The sequence below is a fragment of the Callospermophilus lateralis genome (genome assembly GCF_048772815.1).
Source record: "Callospermophilus lateralis isolate mCalLat2 chromosome 5 unlocalized genomic scaffold, mCalLat2.hap1 SUPER_5_unloc_2, whole genome shotgun sequence".
Taxonomy (NCBI): domain Eukaryota; kingdom Metazoa; phylum Chordata; class Mammalia; order Rodentia; family Sciuridae; genus Callospermophilus; species Callospermophilus lateralis.
The window spans coordinates 1,780,716-1,796,930 of record NW_027510148.1 but is presented as its reverse complement, the minus strand read 5'-3'; the positions used below and the strand labels follow the sequence as shown (position 1 = coordinate 1,796,930).

Genomic DNA, 16,215 nt, shown 5'->3' with positions numbered 1-16,215 from the left:
TTAATTTGATTATGTCTTATTTCCATGATTTCCCTTTGGCTCTTTTTCAGAATCTCTATCACATTATTGAAATGGTCTTCATTTCCTGTGTTTTCTCTCTAATTTTATTTCTTATATCTTATTTAAGCACATTGCACATTTTAACTGTGAATTTTCTAAATTCTTCCTCAATTATTTCATCCACTATGGTATCAAGGTAGTCCGTTGGTGAAGTTTTGTGGGCTGTTAGGGCGTGGTTTACCCGCTTGCCTTTTTAAATGGGTTGTGCACCTACCCATCTGTTGGAATGATTATCACATCTTTTTTTATGCATGGGACTATTTCATGAGTTTCTTTCTCTCAAAAGCCCTGGGCTGGGTAAATATCTGAATATTCATATTTCAAATCTTCTCCGTATCAGCACCTGCTTGACAGAAGCCACAAAATGTTGTTTACTACAATCCCTTCAGAGCATAGCCACATACTATTCAAATGTATGAAAAATGAAAAGTTATAGTTATTCATAGTTTCTCCAATTCATGTGGAACTTGTAATTATACATAGTTATGGAATATGTAATTATATATAGTTATGGAATGTATAATTGTGTAGTTATGGAATATGTTGAAAAAATAGTTGTTAGGCATAGTGAAATTGATATAACTTTATCTAGGGACTGAAAATGGGTGGAGGAAAAAACTGGTTAAAAAAGAAAACAAAAGATATTTATTTTTTTAATTAATTTATTTATTTCTTTACACATAACTGAAAGTGATGTTACAGCACATAAGTTATTTACAACTGTGCAGTAATGTGTTGCAAAATAAATTATCTAGAAGGCAGCAAAAGTACATTGTGAATGTACATAAAACTGTACAGCGTTCATTCGCGGATACTCTCTATCGAATTATTGGCTCTGTAGTGTTTCAAGTTACGTTCTCAGAAAGAGAAACAAAATGCCCAAGATTAAAGGAAAAAAATATACAAACCACCACGTGGATTTGACTCCATTAAAAACACTATTGGAGAGTCCTGGCTGAGTCCCTCTGTGGCCGGCAGGTGGCACTGGCACCAGTGACCTCAGTATCCCAGCCTGTCCTGAGGACCTTGGCGGGCGGACACTCCTGCCCCCGACCAGAGGTCACTGTTGTGCGAGGTGGACACCTCAGTCATTTCCTTTAGTTGATCAGAAGGGAGCAGGGACTTCAAAAGCGCACTCTCCTGCTCCTTGGGTGCCTGTGGCTGGCTGGGAGGGACCCAGGTGCCCCTCTGGATGGGCCATGGTCTCCTCCTCCCGCTGGGCCAACGAGGCACTGCAGCGTGGGGGCCCGTTCTCCCTGCCACCGCTGGTAAAGACTCTGGTCTTCTGGCCTCCGGGCTGGTCTGGCAGGCGAGGCGTGTGGCCAGGTGCAGTCTCTGGGCTCCTCCCACCTGGCCCGCACGGTGCCCTCCTGCACCGCAGGCACGTCAGCAGCACTGGTGACTATGGCCCTTGCCGGTGTCCTGCGACTTTCCCCTGGTGTCACGCTGGCAGCAGCACAAAGTCATCGTTGACATCGACCATGGGCACGTAGAAAGAGGGCACCTCGTTCACACACAGCGACTTGTGCCCTGCGGGGTCCAGCTCCTGTGCCTTCAGCTGCCACTCCATCCTCTGCACGGCATTGAGGGCTGCGGCCTCGTGCTGCTGCCACATCAGGAGGCAGGTCTTCATACGGTCGTACTTGTCATCCACGTCCTGTAGCCAGGAGATGAACTGGCGGGTGTTGAAGCGATCTCGTACGGACTTGTTCTCGTCGCCCTGGCTCTCCAGAGGCATGTTGTAGACCTCAGAGTCCAGCAGCATCGTGCAGGCACTGAAAGGCACTGCCTGGTTGGCGATGGTCCTGGCCGCCCGGCAATGCACCCGCAGGATCTCCTGCTCACACGACACATCAGCTTCTCCTGCTGGATGCTGTGCTGTAGACGCAGCTTTCCCCGCACCGTCTCCTGCTGCTTGAACAGCTCCTTCAGGGGCTCCGCCAGGGAAGGGGGGGGTGCAATCACAGGGATGTGCAGCTTGCTGAGCGGCTTGCCTTCCAGGAGGTAGGACCCGGTGTAGGTGACGTACTCGGCGTAGCACTTGGGTGCCTGGGGCGTGATGTAGCAGAGGATCTTGCGCTTCTCCTCAATCTTCTTTCGGATCTGGAGGTACTCGAAGTAGGGGTTGGACCTGTCGCTGTGGTAGGGCTCAATGTCATCCAGCTTGATGGCGTCCACAATGGCGGCCAGCGTCTGCTGTATGACCTCCCGCGTCTGCTGCATGACCTCCCGCGTCTGCTGCGTGCTTGTGTTCAGCTGCTGCTGCAGCTGCTGGCTGGAGCGCTGGAAGCGGCGCTTGCGGGGGTGCTGGGCCTGGGCATCCTCCTCCTCAGAGGCACAGCCTTTGGCCCTAGCAGCTGGGGTGGGCGTGGGGGCGGGCTCCTTATCCGTAGGAGGCGTGCTCTGCTTGCTCTGGCTGGCCAGCATCTGAGCGCGGTTCCTGGTCATGCGCTGAGGGACCTCCTCCACCTTGGGGGCTTTTGGGGGCTCGGCCGTGGGCTTGGGCTCTGGATCCCTAGCTTCTGGCTGGAGGCTGCCTGGGGGCCCCTCCATAGGGATGGCAGCAAGGGTGATCTCAGCACTGTCAGGCGTCTGTGTCGTTCCATCGGTGGCAGGGCCAGTAGGGTGCATGATGGGGAGTGATGGCGAGGTTGGAATGGGCGCCCCGGCAGGCCGGCTCTGCTCGGGCCGGGGCGAGGCGGGCAGGGCCTCCTTCAGGGGCGGCCCTGCTGACCAGTCTTTGGCCTCGGCACCTAATCCTGGCGGGGGCTTGTTTTCAGGAACAGGTGGCATGGCAGCTGACTCCTTGGCCTTCTTCTCTTTGAAGGGCGGGTCCAGCCCCAGGGGCTTCTTGGACGCAGCATCCAGGCCCTTCTTGCGTGTCATCCACGGGCTTTGCCTTTTCCCGGAGCCTGGGGTCCCCAGACCTGTGCCGCAGCTTCTCCATCTGCCCCATGCGCTCCTTGTGCCGCTTGTGCCGCTCCTCAATCTCCAGGTCCTTTTGCGACAGCATCCGCTCAAAGCTGGTCATCATCAGGTCGCCGTCCCCCAGCAGCTTCTCCCGGGGCCTGGCGTCCTTCTTGCCTGGGTCTCTGGGTGGCGGGAGCTTGTCCATGCCGTTGCTGATCTTGGCGGGGTCGCCCCTCTCCTTCTCTGTGACCTCTCGGGGCTTTTCCTTGGGCTTGGCCTCACCCAGCTTCACAGCGTCCTCCCGGCCCTTCTCCTTGTCCCGGACGGTGGGACGCGGCTCCTCCTTGTGGTGCGGGTCCCTGTGCTTGTCCTTCTCCTCCCGCCACCGCTCCCTGTGCTTCTCCCTCCTCCTCTTCTCCTTCAGGGAGCCGAGGGCACTGGACCCAAAAGGCTTCAGCTCCTTCTCCACTTTCTTGGGAGGCTCCCTCTCGGGCTCGCTCCTCTCTCTCTTCTCAGAAAACCCGTCGGTGGCCTTGTCCAGCTCCTCCTCGCCGTCCACCTTCACGGTGTAGGCGATGCCATAGGCCTCAGCGTCCAGGAAGTCCTTCTCGTACTGGCCGGGCTCCCTCCTGCCCCCGTCCTTGTAGTCCTCAGCCTTCTCCTTCCTCTCGGCCTTCTCCTTCTTGGCCCGCTCGCGTTCGTGGCTCTTCTTGGAGGAGGAGGAGGAGGAGTGCCGGTGCCGCTCCTTCTCCCTCAGCCTCTCCGCCAGGCAGGGGCCCTCCCGGGCCTTGTCCTCCAGCGGCTCTGAGAAGGACACCTCTAGGAGGGCGCTCAGGCCAGGTTCGGGGCCGCGGTCTGCAAAGCTGTCCGAGGAGCCCTCGCTGGCCTTGTCGTGCGCCTTCTCCCTGCCCTCCTGCAGTGACTCCTCCTCCAGCTGCTCCAGCAGGCTGTGCTCAGCCTCCGCGCCCCGCGAGGCCCTCGGCTCCCGGTCCAGTTTCTCCTTGTGCTTGCCCTTGGCCCTGTCTTCCCCGGGGTGCTTCCTCTCCACCTTCTCGGGTGGCCTCTGCCTGCTTCGCCTCTCCTGGGTGGCGTCGGCCAGGACCCGGTCCTTGCGGTCCTTGTCCCTCTTCTCTCTGTGCTTCTCCAAGGCCTTCTCCTTCTTGTCTCTGCCTGCTTCAGGGGCACCCCTGTCCTTCCTCTTCTCTTTGGGCTCCTTGTCCCGGGGCTTCTCGTGCGGCCTGTCGGAGGGGCACTTCCTGTGCCTGTCTGCAATGGGCGGCTCCCTCCAGTCCTCCCTCTCCTGGAGGGCGTCCGCCCTGGGGGCCTCGCAGGCCTCCCCTGACCCCTGACCGCAGCGCGCTTGCCAGGTACTCCTCTTTCTCGTCCTCGCTTTCGTCCGTGAAGAGGTCTGCGATGTACCAGCTCTTCTCTTTTCCCTTCTTTTCCTCTCTCTTTTCCGAGGAGTCCTCAGAGGCGGCTGCAGGGAAGGCCTTGTCCTTCCTGTCCCGGGCCTGGTCGAGGCCAGCCCTCCTGTCTCGGGCTCTGCCATGTGTGTCCTTGTCCTTGTGCTTCTCCTTGCCATCCTTCCTCTCCTTGAGGCATCTGTCAAAGTCTCTGTCCTTCGGACACTTCTCGCCTCGGTCCCTGTCGCTGGACTTGTCCTTGTGCCTCTCGGAGCGAGCCTTCTCCTTCTTCTCCTTCTCCAGAGCTGCGTGGTGCCGCTCCCAGGACTCCAGGCTCTTGGCAAGGTCGCAGTCTGGCTTGTCCTTGAAGGCGCCCTCGCAGCCACACTCCTTCAGCTCCTCCCTGTGTGGCTCCTCCGGCCGCAGGCGGACATCCTTCCGCTCCCTGGAGCCCTCCAGGGCGTCTCTCCGGTCCCGCGGGTCCCGTGTGCCTTCCGAGGACTCTCTCCTCTTCTTGTCCTTGTCGGGGAGGTAGCTGGGAAGGCTCCGGTGCTTCTCCACCTGGTCCCTCCTCTTCTCCAAGTTCTTGTCCAAGTAGTCCCGGTCCTTCTTTCGGAAGAAAGAGTCTCTGAGATCTCGTTTTTCCCGGGCCTTGTTGTCCCGCTTCTTCTCCTTACTGTCCTCTTTCACTGTTTCCAAGATAAGTTTGGCCACAGAGTCACTCTTGATGTCCCTGTAATCTGTCACTGGGGAGTCCCAGCTGTCCTCCCCTTTGAAGTCGAAGGAAGAGTCGGAGAGGTCTGAGAACCACCTGTCCTGCTGGTCGTCGGACAGGCTGAGCTTGGTGTCCTCGCTCTCCAGGAAGTGGCCCCGGTGGCAGCAGTTCTCGGAGGCTGCGTCCTCCCTGTAGGCCTTCTCCCTCCAGAGTCTCTCCTTGTCCTCCTTCAAGGCCTTCTCCTTGGCCTCGCCCTTCTTCTCCGGCTTGAGGGGCGGGTCCCGGGCCTTCTTCTTCCTCTCCTCCTTGTACGGCCGCAGCCTCTCTTCCTTGGGGGACTTCTCCTTGCCCAGCCTCTCCCGCTCAGCACTGCCAGCCCGGTCCTTTTCCTCCCGGAAGGCCCTGCCGCCGTCCCTGCCCACGTCCTTGATCCTCTTCAGTGGCTTCTCGTCTCCGAAGAGCCACTCCTTGTCCTCGGGCTTCATCCTGCCCAGCCTCTCCTCCCTCTTGAGGTGGTCTCGGTCATGATTCAACACCCGCAGCCTGCCCTCCGCAGAGACGTCGCTGTCCAGGAGGGCGGCCTTGTCGGCCCTGGGCCTGGGGTCCTCGTACTTAGGTGAAGCTCTTCAGCTTCAGCTCCTGGCCGGGGCACTGCCCCTTCTCCTTGTTTTTGTGTCTGTGTTTCGTCTTGTGTTTCTTGACGACTTTTCCCTCCTTGTCTAGCTTGGGCACGGCGCTGTCCACGCTGGGGTGGACGCCGCCCCTCTTCTCGGGAGCCATGCTCTGCAGGCTGCCCCTCTTGCGGTGCTCCTGCTTCCTCCTCGCGGGCTTCAGGGACTCCACGCTGGAGCCCTCGGAGGAGCAGTCCGACTCGCTCATCAGGCCGGTGCCTGATGAGTCCGACAGCGAGCTGACCTGCGACCAGGCAGGGGAGGACATGGCCTTCCAGCTGTCCGCGCGCCAGTGCTTGCTGTGCTGGTCAGCGTGGCTGGTGCCATGGGACGAGGTGGAGGAGGCTGACAGTGAGCTGAAGAGCGACGGGTCCTTCAGCACCAGTGGGGAGCCCCTGCGGCAGCCCGTTCTCCCCACCGAGTCCCCGTCCTCCTTGCTCTCGGAGGATGCGCGCTCGGACCCAGAGGAGCACAGCTTGTCACTCCTCTTCCCAGTCCGCACCTCCTTGCCCCGGGCCTCCTTCTTCCGCTTCTTCTTCACTTTGCTCTTCTCCTTCTGCTGCCTGGGCGCAGGGGGCTCGCGGGCCTTCGAGCCGGGCAGGACTGTGTGCGCCGAGAGCCTCAGCTTCTCCCCGGCGCCTACAGCCAGGCCGGCGTCCTCCTCGTCTGAGGTGTCGGACAGGATGCGATGGGCGGCTTTCTTTGGCGCGGTGGTGCTGTTCTTGGCATAGCTCTTGACCTCCATCTTGGGGATGGACACGAAGCTGCTGGCCTTGGGTTCTTTCCTATAGTCTTTCTTCAGCAGATGCTTGTCGTCCACGGGAGGGACCCTGTCCTGTTCATCGTCCTCATCAAACCCATACTCGTCCTTGACAGGCGTCACGGTCTTCTGAGGCTCTGGGTTCTTGGCCTTGAGCTTCAGGCCCTTCTCAAACTCGGAGTCTGTGTTGTTGCCATCAACTGAGCTGGAAGGTGCAAAGGATGGGGCGTCCTCCTCCTCGGAGCTCTCCGTGGAGCTCTCCTCGCTGGAGGTGTACGTGCCTTTGCCCAGCAGCAGGTTCACCATAGTTGGGGAGTTGGCAACTTTCAGCGGGGTCTCCCCTTTCCTGTTGCTCTGCTGAGGGTTCCCTCCATACCGCAGCAACAACTTCACCACCTTATACTGCCCGTTGTTGGCAGCGTCGTGCAGTGGTGTGTCGTCATCCAGGCCCTTGGTGTTCACCTCTGCGCCTGCGGCCAGCAGCTGCTTGGCGACGTCGTAGTAGCCAGGGTTGCAGGCCTCGTGCAGCGCGGTCCAGCCTGCGAAGTCCTTGACATTGACATCAGCGCCCTCGCTGATGAGCTCCTTGATGGCAGCACGGTGCAGGCAGGTCTCGCCCTACTCGTTCCTCTTGTTGACTTTGTCTTTGGTTTTTGAGGCAGAGCTGGGCGTTCCCTTCTGACACACTGCAGACTGGGAGGGGTGCTTTGGTGTGGTGTCTACTGGGCTGTTGGCAGACTCCTCCGCTGTCATCTGCATGAGGAGAGCCACCTGCTGGCGCTCAGAGAGTGGGTAGCCAGCTCGGATCCCAGACAGCCCCATGCCGAACAGCAGCCCGGACTTGCGGGCGACAGGCTCCTTCTTGATCCTCTTCCGCTCAGGACCCTGTTTCTCTTTCTTCTTGCTTCTAGGAACCTCCATTTCATGCCGTGGTGCTTCAAGGAGCGTACCAGCCTTGCAGTACCACAACATGGACTGAGCTGGAGGCATCTGTGTCCGAGTCCTTCTGTTCTCCATTGGCCCCCACAGTGAAGGGCAGCTTCCACTTGGTGGCTCGCTCTCTCACCTCCTTTCCTCCATCACTGCGGTCCAGCTTTGGGGTCTTGGTCAGAGAAACTTTATCTTTATCCTTTTTCCCAGTTTGTTTCTCCACCATGTCGCTGCTGGGAGAAAAGTCTTCCTGCTGTGGAGTTCTAGAGCGTGCGCCCCTGGGCATCCTTCTGCTCCCGCGCCTCGTCTCCTCTAGGCCGCCACCGCGTCATCGTCACCAGTCGATTCCATGGTGGAGAATCAGCGTTGCTGAGGACTGCAATCAACTCCGACAGCTGCGCGGCTCGGCGGCGGCTCGGCAGCGGGGCGCGGGCGCGGCCCCTGCAGCCCGAGGCCGCGATTCCCGGGCCCGCGGCCGGGGCGGGAAGGCGGCGGCTGCGCGGGATCCGGCTGCAGTGAATGCGCGGCGGAGGGAAACGAGCGCGCCCTCTGCGCGCCCAGGCTCGCGCGGGGCCTCGGCGCTCGCGCGGGCGCTACTGCGGGGGCGTTTGGCCGTGGACTCGGCGGCGGCGCCTCCCCCCGGCTGAGGCCCTCGGTCCATCGCGCTCGGTATCGGGCGGCCTCTGGCTCCAGGACCCAGCGGCGGCTGCGGCGGGCGCCGGCCGCATGAGACGCTCCCGCCCATTGGCCCGCCGTATCCGCCGAACAAAAGATATTTAAGAATAATATTTCAAGGCAAAAAGAAGGAAAAGATAATTAAGGAGATTTTTGACAGTAGCAGGTAAAGTAAGAGGGAAAAGAGAAGTAACAGGAGCCCATGTGAACCTGATCTAGAAAAACAGAGAGAGAGAGAGAGAGAGAGAGAGAGAGAGAGGATGATTCCAATTAATACATTAAAACATTAGAAGAGAGCCAGGTGTAGTGGTGCATAACAGTAATCCCAGTGGCTTGGGAGGCTGAGTCAGGAGAACTTCGAGTTCAAAGCCAGCCTCAGCAAATTAGCGAACCTGTGCAACTTAGAAAAACACTGTCTCAAAATAATTATAATAATAATTAGTATTAGTATTAGTATTGCTGGGGATGTGAGGATGTGGCTCAGTGATTAAGCACCCCGAGATTCAAACCCTAACACTAAATTAAAAAAAAAAAATAGAAGAAACACAATGAAAAGGATTTGGGACACAGTCTTGGCTATTAGGGTAACAACTACCAAATCAACACAGTCTTGCCTATTAGTGTAACAACAACCAAATCAGGATGGAAAGTGATATTTACATAATCAAAGTTGAGCTCTTCACAATAAACATTAGAGGTATTTATAGTAAACTATGCCAAAATAAAGAAAATTCTTGAGTTTTGTTTGGGCTTTCTTCAGAATTTGGGACCTTTAGGAGATGTCCATCATTTTTTGGCTTTGGGTTCCCCTCCCCACCCCTGAAGGTGTCGGAACACAGGAGCCACTCCCCTGGTTGCCAGGAACTTCCCACCAGCTGCTTGTCATTTGTCACTCAGGCATGAGGCTGGCTGCTCAGAAGGTGCAGATGGTGCGTGTTGCTGTTTCTGTGGTGTGTGGGAGCTCAGGATGCAGGGCTCCTGGCTGTTGCTGGGAGTAGGGAGGATCACCGCGAACCTGCTCACCTCCATGGAGTCTTTTCCGAATGTCTGGTGAATGTCTGCAAGCCCTGGGCCTGTGGTGGTGAATTCTCCGTTGGTGGACTGTCGTGCAGAAACAGGTCCTCCGACCAACACAACTGGCCTTGGGGACCGTCCATGCTACCAGATACAGATTCAGTTGGTTTACCTGGGCTCTAGCTTCCACTGCCCAAGGTCCTGAACCATGAGCACTGCAGGGGAGACTGAGGCAGCACCTGTCAGGGTCCAAACAGCCTTGGTTGTGGTCAAGGTCAAGGGTGCATGCTTCAGTCCCCGCCCCCAACCCTAACTGCCCAGGACCAAGGCTGCCTTCCTGGTTCTGAGCTCCCTTCACCCCACTGTGAATCATTGTCTCCACTCCTCTCTGCCCAGCTCTGGAACTCTGTGGGCAGGGCAGGTTAGGTCAGCCCTTCCCCAGCGGGGCTGCTCTTTCCAGTTCCTCTTGCTAGGGTGGGGAAGGGGCTGCAGCAACAAGTTCCTCATAGTTGAACCACTGATAATCCAGCTGCAGGGCTCCCTCTGGTTTAATAGTTACTTTCCCAAGGTGGAAAACACAGTTGATTTAAGTTCTCCTGGGGCAGCAGGGCAGCTGTGGGCTTCAGGAGATGGCTGTCCTGCAGGGCTCTGCTTTCTGTCCACTATTATGTTGAACTGCTTGATCTTTTCCATGCCCCCTGCTCCTGGGGCACTTACCTTGGCCTGTTTTCTCCAGTTGCAGTGGGAGGGAGTGGCCAGCTTCTCCTCACTCTCCCCCGTGCCCTCCTCATGCTGGTCCAGGTTTGGGGCCAGGGAACTCTATCCTCATTTTCTGCTCCAGAAACCCAACCTCAAGCTCCCCCAGGTCTCAGAATGTCTAATGTTGGGTCTTGGTGACACATTTGTTCTGTCACCCACTGCTTTGGTCAGCTGTACTTCAGGGCTCCTTTCTGTGTTGAGGAGGGATCGGGGTCACCACCTCACTCTGCTCTGCTTTCTTCCCAGGACCCAGAAATTCTCCTAGGAAACAAGATCCTAAAGCACCTGAGGGAACACAGGTATTGACAATAAGAGGCAGGGAGTCATTGGGAAGGACACAGTCTCTCAAAAGAATGGGAGGAGTGTGAGCACCATGCAGGTGACCATATGGCCAGGAATGATTCTGTATTTCAGTGCCCACAGTGCTGAGTCAGGGGGTGGTGAGCAGGCTGTGGGAATCGAGGTGGAAGAGATGCATGTGATTTGAGAATAAGTGGGAAAAAATAGAGAGAAATGTAAAATTGTTTGAAATTTTTACCCTGGGTCTGGAAGAGTGGTCTGAGGTCTGTACTTAGTCCTTGGACTGCTGATATTGTCCATGCATTATTTGAATGGAACTGTAACTCAATGTGAAAGTTGTGTTCTGTGGAAAGTGTAACCCACAGTTACTTTATACTGAGTAGTGAAAGACTAAGAGCTTCACTTCTGGGACTGGGAACAAGTACCCTCACTTTCCCTGGCTCCATTCAACTGACAACTGGAAGTTAAGCCAGATAAATTAGCCAAGAAAGAATAAATATAGGTTCTCCTACTGGGGAAATGAGAAGTAATACTGTAGCTGCTCATATATAACATAATAACACATGTGGAAAACCTCATGATTCCACAGTAAATCTTTAGAAGTCACCATAGCCAGGCACAGTGTGACTTGGGAGGGGTAAGCAGGAAGATGGCAAGTTCAAGGCCAAGCTTGCCAATTGAGCAACCTCTTTGGGATCTTCTTTCCCACCATCTGGGCAGTCAACATGGTGTGCCTCTCTCAGGTGCATGGCTGTGCCTTCCCAAGCCTCACAGGCAGCCTGTGTCTGCAGATATCACTGGGTCTCATGCTTTCTAATCTGCCTGCCTGGTCAGTTCCATGAGCCATCGGCCACATGACCAACTCCATCCTGGAGGTAACTCTCCATCCGCATTCTATCCCATTTCACCAAACTGGAGCTTATGGGATTTACTGAGGTCACTTGACCTGGTGGTGTGGCATCAGCACAATCATCTGCTGTTTGACCAGGGACATTCTCTTTCGTTTTATCTCACACATGTACTGGGGATGTTCTTGATGTATACACATCCAGCCTCACTGCTTGGTGTTTCTGAAGACCCTAGGGGCCATCAGATACCTTTCAGTATGTCTCTTTTCTCTTTTAATAGAAATTAACTTGCTTCATTCCTTTCAATTAAGAACCCTGGCTGATACAATCAGATTCAAATGTCAGTTTGAATGTAACTAGAAAATATTATGGAAAGCAAGAGCAGTAATTATACTAATGGAGGAGGAGAGAAACATTAAAATATTTAGAAAACAATAAGATCTTATAATTACCTAGATAGGTGGCAATTGGATAAAAGTGCTCATCCTAAGGCCCAAATATCAAACTATCCTTCAATTTTATTCACTCATTTTACCCATTCATTCATTCATTCATTTTTTTTCTTTCTTCTTTTTTTTTTTTTTTTTTTTTTTTTTTTTTTTTTTTTGTACCAGAGGATAAACTCACGAGTGCTTAGCCACTGGGCCATAACACTAGTCCTCTTTCCTTTTTAATTTAGAGACAGGGTATTGTGTATTGTGATTTTCAACTTATGGGACACTTAGATTTACCTCTATGTCCACTACAATGTTATAAATACTCAGTATTTAGTGGCTGATAATTCACCTACTCCTTGAAGTAATTGCTTCCTCAGGTTCTGAGACTTATTAATAATTCTGACTAATGTTCCCACACAGAAGTTCATCTAGAAATTAACATTTCCTTTATTTTAGTTATGATTGCTGGACATAGTTCTAGAGTACATATTTCAAGAGCATGGGTATTTCTATAAATTGCTGAGAGTTCTGTGCCTCATTTTCTACACAATCTCATCTATTGGTGACATTTTCAGTTGAATTCTATTGGCTTCATTGTACCTTGCATTCCAGGAATTCTGATGGGCTTTTCTGTATTCCATTTCATTATTTATTTATTTAAATGGTCTTTCACTTTCTGTATTTTTTTTTTCATTTGTTATTTTGATCTTAATTTAGCTCATTGAACATATAAATAATTCTATAGTCTTTATCAAGAATCTCATCCACTTCCATATCTGCAGGTGTTATAGATTTTGGGTGGAAACTTGGCTATTTCCTCATGTTTTCAGAGGTCTTGGACTTGTGATCTGTTGAGATGACTCCTGTTCCTGGTGTGTGTGAGAGAGCCCTTTTGTGTGAAGTTATCTTTCACTTATTAAGTCCTATGTTGTTGGTATCATTTAGCTTCACCACTTAGCCCCGAGTGTTAATAATCTGAGTGTTAATTTCAACCTCCAGTCCCACTCAAGTCGCTGATATAGGCCAGCGATTTAATTCACTCTTGGAGACCTGCTGCAGAGCCACAACTTCTCAGAGCTCTCCTCTGGAACTTTTCTGTTCTGAGTGTGTGAATTGATATCTGGGAGTGAAAACAGAGGTCCCCCTCTAGGTGTTCCTACTTGGGGCCTGGTTGTTGATCTGAGACTTTGTCTCCTCCATTCTATGTATTAAAGTCTTGCTGGCGTCCGAGAGACAGCTTGTGCAAGCAAAGCAATTGGCTGCTACTTGATAGAGCTGTGAGGATAGCTCAGCAGTAGGATCTCTATGCTGAGAATCTGTAGTGTCCCAATCACTTTCCAGCCCCTCTTAGGAAAACAGGGAGCATGAAATAATAATAGTGTGAACCAATATAAAGCTTAAAATAAACATCTGGTGCCTGCAATGACATCTCTATCACTAACGGCCCACAAAGAGGAACAGTGGGTCAGCACTGAAATGAGAGCATGTGGCTATTAGAGAGGGAATGAAGAGAAGGAGGAAAAAAGGAACGAGCACTAAGGTAGGAACAAGTAGAAACTCAACCAAAACCAACCCACAGACACCCATGGCTCCAAGTCAGAACAGGGCAGATAACAGATGAGGGGAAGAAAAGTGATAAAAATGAAACCACACACACACGGTGCACTCCCTGGAGCCCAAGCTCAGAAACCTCCCCAGTCCCTGCACAGGCTGCACATACTCCACCACCATGCACATTCCCCAGGGTCAGGCCTGGAGTGCAGATTCAGGGTCTGGACACTTTCTGTTCTCCTCCCAGACGCCTGCACCAGCTCCCAGCAGCCAAGGGTGCCCTCAGGCCTGGGTATCCAGGGCCCGCCCAGAGATGCTCAGCATCTTTCCATCACCAACTTGCTGCCTTTCTTGGGTCTGTTGAGATCCACCTCCCTCTCTTCCACAGGTTAACAGGTGCCAAGTTCATTGCCAGTGTTTCCCTCCCTGGCTGCCTGAAGGGAAGTGGGGGGATGGATCAGACTCCCCCGCCAGCAAAACTGGCTCATCTCTAATGCAGTACTTTTTGTTCCATGTTCAAAACCTGTAAATGTCTCTCTACAGTTATTTTACTGTCCAATGCTGAATTCCAGTGAATTTCCTCCATCACCCTGTTAGGAAGCAATCCTCCTGCTGCTGGGATCTCAGCTCAGGGGCAGCTGGCACCTGACCCTTCCTCTACTCCACCTTCCCCCACATGGAGTAAGTTTCTCCTCCAACACTTTCACCAAGTTACTAGGTAAATCCATCTTTTCTTATTGTAGAATAACACTGTTTGTTTTTTTTTTTTCCACACGCAACCATGTAATCACTGTGTGTTCATCTGAACTGATAGGAAACCAAGTCCCACCTTTGACCTTTGTTTCCTGACAATGCCTTCCAGAAGCACCCCGTGTGGAAGGCAGCATTCCCTAAAAGGCAGAAGTCACTCAACCTTTTCAGAGTGTATATGACTGCACCACTGGCAGTAAGAGGCTTGTTTGGTTTCTGGAATGGTGGGGACAGTGAAGGCCACCCTGGGGTGCTCTTGGAAAACACCTGGGAGCTGCCACAGATCTCAGAAGGTATGTGGTGCCCCCCTGATGGTCTGGGTCTCTGGCACCAACATGGTGCATCCACTGAACGATGTTTAGAAGCTGATCATAATCCTGGCTGCCTACATGCCTGCCTGCCTCAGAGAGGACTGCTTTCATTCTCTTCTCCTCTCCAAGATGTGGAAACCCCATTACTGGCAGGTGACAGCAGAGGTCACATAGGGAATACACTCCTGGGTGATGGTTTCCCACTCTCCTCTGCCAAGCAGCTGAGATTTCACACTTGATGGAGTGGCCACCACCCTGACAATAATTCAATCAGCATAAAAATGCAGACACATGTTCAAACTACTGCGACCTAGAGAAAAAGTCATGCTTCTTTATGAAAAGGAGAATTTTTAAAAATCTTGTCTCTCCATTTTTTGATTGAAAAAAAAAATAGCAAATAAAAATAAATAAATAAAGCCATGGGTTATTTTTTTCTAATTCCTGAAATATTACTGTGCAAATTTTAAAATCCAACTGAAATTCTAAAAATTATACAAGACTAATATAAAAATACAAATTGTTTCCAAAATTGTTTTCACATTCTGCCTTCTTTTTAGTAACTGTAATGCAAATCATTGTATTTTGTTTCTTCTAAGAATTTGGTGACTCTTTTGCAGGGAGCTGGGTTGGATCTAATAACATGTTGACTGTAATGATTTTGGATTGTGTGAGGTGCCTCCTGGTGTTGATTTGCATTTCTATTTGATTACCTTATTTTCAGTATTTCTTAGCAGAATGAAAAATATTAGACTTTTTTTTTCTGTGATAATATATGCTGTATGACTGTAAATATGTTGGACAAGATCAGGGGAACTGGAGCTGAATTATTCATATTACTCAAACAACTCAATAGCAAGAAAATAATCTAATGGTTAAATGGTCAAGTGATATGATAAGTATTCCACTAAAAAATGTACAAAGGATCAACAGATGTTTGAAGAATGTTTAACATCATCAATCATAAGTGAAATCCAAATTAAAGTCACAGAGATGCCACTTCATACTTATTTGTTCACTTCATACCTATTTGAATGGCTATTTTCAAAAAACAGAAGCTACAAGTTTGTGAGAGTTCAGAGAAAAAAGGGAACACTCACACACTTTGCTAATGGGAATGACAATTGGTGCAGTCACTTTGGGAAAAGGGATAGTGGATCCAGAAAAACCTAAGGTAGAACTACCATAGGATGCAGCAGTCCTTGGCAGGATGTGTCCTCAAACCACACGAGTCAGTGTGTCAAAGAAAGTCCATGTCTCTAGCTATGACAGCGTCATTCCCAGTGCCAAGGCACAGAATTAACCCAGGTGTGTGTCAGCAAATGAATGGACTGAGAAAACACATGTGTGCAGGAGACATCGTACCACTCAGCATTAGAGAGGAGGGACAGTCTCTCACTAGTGACAATGGGTGACCTGGAGGACATTGTGTGAAACAAGCCAGGCTCAGCAGAACAAGCAACACATGACCTTGACTCTGGAATCTGAGGAGTGATACTCAATCTCAGAAGCAGAGTGACACCATGGTCAACAGGGCTTCTAGGAAAGAGAGATGGCCCTGGCAGGTATTCAAAGGAAGCAGAATTTCTGTTACACAGGAAGAACAAGTTCATGAAGCATGGTGACCTCAGCTATAATCATAAATGTCATGTTGAAAACAGCTGAGAAGATAGAGATTAAGTGCTGTCAGGAAAAAATCCCCAAGTGTACAAGTACTGCATCTGCTAACTGGTCAAAGTTGACCATTGCAAAATACATGTCTATCAATGGACCATGAGGTACACCAGCAATAAATAAAGCTCACTTGTCATTGAGAAAAATAATATTGATAATAATAAAAATAGAAAAAATACGTTGATTCTTGCATAATTCCATATAATCTGTGTGTTTGAGGATGTCAGCAGGTGAGTAAAACTATATTTTGTGAGCTAATTTGTACTCTTCTATAAAATTCAAAGTCAACCTAAGAGGTATAGCTCTAAATATCCTGTGTGTAACTGGCACTCTTCCAAGAAATTTGTAATAACAAATTAACTTTATACCCACAGACCATATATACCATGTACCCTGTTATCATCCAGTTTTATAGGTGAAGAACCAAAGAACCAATTGCTTACACTGTAA

General features: G+C 51.4%; 2 pseudogenes; both read right to left on the bottom strand.

The window, feature by feature from the left end:
- LOC143639848 (E3 ubiquitin-protein ligase TRIM58-like) overlaps nucleotides 1–16,215 on the bottom strand; it is a 305,237-nt pseudogene that overhangs the window by 238,763 nt on the left and 50,259 nt on the right.
- Nucleotides 1,448–7,833, bottom strand: LOC143639839 (ankyrin repeat domain-containing protein 11 pseudogene; annotated as a pseudogene).